The following is a 6272-nucleotide window of genomic DNA, read 5'->3' on the forward strand; positions in this document are numbered from 1 at the left end:
TTGACTTATTTCACTCAGCATAATACCCTCCAGTTCCATCCACATCGTTGCAAATGGCAAAATCTCATTCCTTTTGATGGCTGCATAATATTCCATTGTATATATATACCACATCTTCTTTATCCATTCATATGTTGATGGACTGACACTCAGGGATTATTAAGTCAATAATAAACAAGCAAAATTTCCTGATAATTCACCAAATTTAATATTCCACCAAGTATAGGGGCGCCTGGGTGGCTCAGTTGGTTAAGCGACTGCCTTCGGCTCAGGTCATGATCCTGGAGTCCCGGGATCGAGTCCCGCATCGGGCTCCCTGCTCGGCAGGGAGTCTGCTTCTCCCTCTGACCCTCCTCCCTCTCATGCTCTCTGTCTCTCATTCTCTCTCAAATAAATAAATAAAATCTTTAAAAAAAAAATATTCCACCAAGTATAATATAAACTACAACTATAATTATAAGCTTTAGGAAGAGGTGGTGGTGGTGGTGGGTGAGTTCTTTGGAACCTAATATCTAGATTACATATGCCCCATTATTTCATCTAGTACTGTGTTGGTCATTTATTGTCATTTAAAGAGGTTTAGGCTCTGACCAAGTATAAAGTAAGATTTAGCCTTGAAAAGTAGGCTTAGTCAATATGATTAAGAACCTTGAAAATGTATGCATACATTTTAATTTTTTAGGACAATTAATTCATATAAGAGAAAAGAGATTGGGATCCTTTTCTGACATGGAGACACTGAGGAGACTGGAGAGAATAGAAACAACTGAAGTCTCTAAACCACAGCTGGAACCTGAAGTCTTAATAAAAAGAAAATCTGAAAGAAGACCTAAAAAGTCTAAAGTCAAAACCAGGGAAAAAGAGAAAGCATTAAACTAATTCATCATTTAATTTACGAAGGAAAGTTTAACAAAGACATCAGAAGTGCAGATTTTTAAAGGATGAAGAATACCTTTATAAGGATAACAGAGAGACAAAACATTTATAAACCCAAATAACAACTGTCCCAAGAAATATATACTGCTCTTTCCTAATATTACTTAATTAGAACCAAAATAAGAATAGCATCTTTAGAACTTATGTCCTACTAAGCTCTAATACCTTTAAGATATTATTACATCTAATCCTACCCCCTCAATTCTCCATATGAAGAAACAGGTCCCAAAAAGAATGTGACTTCTCAAGTGTCCCTCAATTTATTTTGAGACTTTTCACATTACTAGAATAGCATATGATACACAGAAAGTAGATCATATGATCTGTCAATGTAAAAAAAGATTTAAAATAGAAACTGCATTAAAAAATTCCTTTAAAGATTGTGGCAATAAACTAATTTCAGAAGCTACTATGCATTAAATGTTACCTTTCATGAAAAAGAAAAGTCACCTAATGTCTTAAGCTCCAATTTCTTGATTTTAAGTAGTTTTTAAGTAGCATTCAGGGTTAACAACACACAAAACAGATTTTTTGTGTATTTTCATAAGAATTTAGAACGATTTAACCACTTTTAAAATAATGAGAATGCTGCTCTTTCAAGCTTTAATGGTAATTCACTAGAGAGAATAAACTTTATGACTCAGCTTTTTGTACCACTCACACATGCCTGAAGGGTCCACTTAAATTGCTTGCTATATTCTAAATTCAGGCTTGGAGTAGGATTCTTGTTTTTGTCTAGTCACAAAGACTAGACTCACAGCTTAGTTCTATAGTGCCTATTTAGCTGGACTTAAAGCCTACATCAAGTACTTTATTGTCAAATAAAAAGCAAACTTCATGGAGCTTAGTAACTTAAGTAGCTCTCCACAGAGTTTGTTAAATATTTTATTTCTACATTTGATCTCTATTGTCAAGGAAGAGTTCTATAGAGTTGCAAAGTGCCAGAAAGTGTTATTTTAAACATCTAAAAGGTAGTATGGACACTACAACCTTTGGGGTTCATGGTTACAACTGAGAAGCACAAAGATACCTACTATATAATTTTCCAAAAAACACAATTTTCTTAGTCCCTCCCTCAAGGAAAAAAAAAAAAAGCACCTTGGAGTCCTATCTTTAAAAAACACTTAGGAATCAGCCTGGGGGTTTCTAAAATTCAGGCTCTGAAAATAGGATGGAAAAGACTTCCAAGTGTGTCCCTCATAGACTTAGAGGAAAATGATGACTCTCCCAAACAAAAGCCATTTCCCTGGCTGATGCTTTTGCTCACCTTCTTTCTCGTGTACTTGAACTCTTCCCTCTCATCTCCAACCCTCCAAATCTTAATCCATACTTTGAAGTCTTATTCAAAAGCCAACTCCTTCCATAATGGCTTCCCCAATCTCCTCCACAAGAATTAGCCTTTCCTCCCACCAGTATTGCTCCCAAAGCACTTTTTCATAGTCTGTGTTGCCTTTAAATTATTTGAGTAGGTCTGTCTGCTCCAGTAATTGGGTCAACATCTTTTTTCTTTCTTTACTGTCCACTTACCGTTATGCAATAAGGGTTTATTAAACTAAGTGAGGTAAGTAGGGCTATTGAATCATAATATCCCATTCTCTACTTGACTTAGAATAAACTAGGGCAGAGAATTTAGAGCAACCCTTGAAAACTGGGCTAATCATGGTTTGCTCAGAATGGCCAGGTACCCAAGATGGCGGAGGTAATGAATTTCACCTGCATATAAAAGTCTTAAGCTGACTGAAAAGTAATCACAAAAAAGTGAAGGTATAAAAAGAGCAATTTAAAAAAAATCTATACTTACTCCTGGGTTTTGAAATGAGGTACAAGTTGTGGTACAAAAATGTCATTTTAAAATATTAAAAAAAAAAACCCAACAAACCCTATTGATCCTATCAATCTAGCAACCACTAATTCAGCTGTTAGGTAAATAAAGAAATATAAGACACAGGTCTAGGTCCTGCCTTTAAGGACTTCTCAGTTTTATCATAGAAGAACTAAGACATGACACATGGAAAGGTAACGAACAGTAAAAACCAGTTTATGACAACTACCAAATGAAAGATAAATATAAAATACCCAAGAGTTGTTGAGAATGGCTGTTAAACAGAATTTTGGGTTAAGATAGTAAAGGAAGTTCAATTGAAATGAAAGGTAAGTTCTGATGTGCTTCATGTATAAAATGAGGTGATAGTTTGATCACATGACTTCTAGGTTTACCTTCCACCTCTGAAGTTTTATTATATTCTTATCACATAATTATAGTGGTGACTTGATACTGACCATCCCCTGAATGGGGTTTTCTTCTTCCTAATCATTATGAAAGAAACACAGCTTTGAAAAAGTAGACAGTCCTCAAATAAGAAGTATTATAAAATTATTTTAAATATAAATATCCAAAATCAAATGTGATGTATCTCGTAAAAACATCTGATAGTTCCTAAAGACCCTGAGTTTGATGCTTTTTTCTTTGTACTAGCTTCTTGGTGTAGCTTTCAGAACTCAAAACAGGCCTTTAAGTAGACATTTTTCATAGCTGAAAGACGTATTTGAAACCATTTAATTAATTCTTGTCTCTCTGCGGGAAGTGAGTAAACCTGCAAAAAGTTCATCACTGCTATTAACACATTTTTTTTTTCTTCTTTGTTCTTTTTAACTGTCATGACTTCTATGCCCAGCAGTTACTGATGGTCATATGTATTCTGAAGGCTGGCCAAAGTTTCTTTTTTTTTTAGGGTAACACTCAAAACAAAGCAAATATTGGCTTAGTTATGACACTTGTTGTTCTAATACATTAATAGCCTATTGTTCACTGTGGTTGTCTCAACAAGATAATACATTGAAAAACAGCGTTTCCTGATAGGAAGTGAATTCCCACTGTGTGTCACAGGACTCCAGCCAAAAGCTGGGCTCCAAAGAAGAAACAGCAGTCCCTTCTAGGATTGCATAATGGAGCAGAGTAATGATTAGACTTTTTCTTCTCTCTCTCTTTTACACACACACACACACACACACTTAAAATGGCTTTCTGCTTCAGCTCAAACTATAATCTACTGGACTGATTTTGCTATCATAGGGTTGTTTTTCTTAAAATGATTGCAAATGTTTTAGACAAAGTTGTTCAACATCCTGTAGACAGCAGTATCCTGTATATTTCTAACTATAGAGAATTTCCTTAGTCGTAAATGTCACAATGGATGGGGTAACTTGACAAAGAAGATATCAGGATGTGTCATCAAGACATAGTGTGACCATTTTCAAAGGTTAGTGTCATACAAGCAATAGATTAAGTCATAATATATGAGGTACAATAATGGTAACAGGTTTTTATATGTTAGATACATGTAAGTGGGCAAAAATTAAGGCTCAATTAGTCCAACCACAACTTTATTTTGTTTAGAATCTCATTAGTGAGAAATTGATGTCACTAGCAGATCCACACAGAGAAGAGTGTGCCTCCACAGTAGTTAACACTGTCCTAACAAGACATTAAAACCTTTTTAATTATTTAAAATATACCTTGTTTTTATCTATTTTCACAGACTCAAAATTTGAAGAATTTTCTCTGCCCAAAATTCTATCAATGGAAGAAATAAGAGTTGTCATTTTAATAGATACCAGTACGACTAGACTGTCTCTGTCATTTAGGTACTTCCACTGCTTAATGCAGTGCTTGGTTCCTAGATGGTCCTCAATACATTTTGCTAAACTGAACCATATGTCAAACAACTGATATGAAAATCAACACAGAATACCGGTAGTAATTATGCAGCATTGCTTCGATTAATAAATAACATCTCAGGTTTCAGAGAAGCATACTTAATCAAGGTATATCAAGTTTTCTGCCACAAAGCTAGGCTAAACCAGCATATGAACACACAGACTCCCCTACCTCCAGGCTGAGAAAGTATCTTTTTATCTTCTTGTTATTACACAAATCAAACAATGAAGTTCTTCACCATTCTGCTTTCAGGACAGCTGTCATTTGACAGAATTGCAAGAATAAAATTGTAAAACAGGCAATCCTAAACATCTTATGTGTGATGCGGCAAAAACTCCTGCTTCTGTTACTTTATAACTTTGCTGTGTAACTTAATGACTTTGCTGGCTGGATGATAGTGTATAGTTCACCTCTAAGCTGCTTCCTCAGCACCAAATCAGACAACTTTAGCTATGTCAAGCAATATCAATTTTAGCATTCAATGAAACAAGGAGATGGATTAGAGGACTAGAATGTGAAAACAATTTAAACAAGGGTGTTGAAGCCAAGTTTCAAAGCCCTGAGGATTAGCCTTGAATGGCTGGATTCATTGAAAATTACAAGGATCCATTTTAAAAACAAATACCGCCTCACTCAGAATCTTCTTCTCAAGTATTCAAGCTTGATAAAAGGATCTGCTTTTCTCTGGAATGGATTTTATACTTTTGAAGTGGACTTTTTAGAAAAGGAGAGTTTATATAAAATATAACATTCAACTTCTCTTTTTTACAGTCTTACACTTTAAAATAGCTTAGCCCAAATAAATTACACATCACACAATATACACAAAAGATGTTTTCAATTTAAGTAACAGAAACCTAATACAGATTGGGTTATATAGCTTAAATCAATACTTCAACAAAATATAGGTAAATACTACAGTTGGAAAGGGCATTAAAACTCATCTATTTTGGGACGCCTGGGTGGCTCAATTGTTGAGCATCTGGGATCGAGCCCTGCTTTGGGCTCCCTGCTCCGGGGGAAGCCTGATTTTCCCTCTCCCACTCTCGCGGGAAGCCTGTTTTTCCCTTTCCCACTCTCCTTGCCTCTGTTCCTGCTCTTGTGGTCTCTCTGTCAAATAAATAAATAAAATCTTAAAAAAAAATAAAAAAGCATCTATTTTAACCTCTCATTTTATAGGTGGCAAAACTGAGGATCAAGGAGGTTAACTGACCTGCCCATAATCTTACATTCAAGTTACCAGACTTCGAACCCAATGTTATTTGATTAATCTGCTGAAAAATGACTCCTAGGGCAGTTCTTACTCACTCATGAATGGCTGGGACAGTGGGGCCTATCCTTGGTGTTCTAGCCAGAGGAGGAGAAACTGATGAGGGATTTCTCTATTTCTGCACAGCACTATTACCTCTTTTAGCACCTGGGTTCTGGCTCCAAAATGGAGGTAGGAGAGAGGACTGATTAAGTATATCTGATAGGGGAGAAAGGGAACAATTTGGAAATAATCCAGATCTCTATCAAAGGATGAATGAATAAATTATAGTACATCCATCCATACACCGAAGTACTATACAGCCATTAAAAAGAATGAGGTAGATACACAATGATGTGCATTGTAAAT

This window comes from Leptonychotes weddellii, chromosome 6 (genome assembly GCF_054177405.1).
Source record: "Leptonychotes weddellii isolate Sample4059 chromosome 6, ASM5417740v2, whole genome shotgun sequence".
NCBI lineage: Eukaryota > Metazoa > Chordata > Mammalia > Carnivora > Phocidae > Leptonychotes > Leptonychotes weddellii.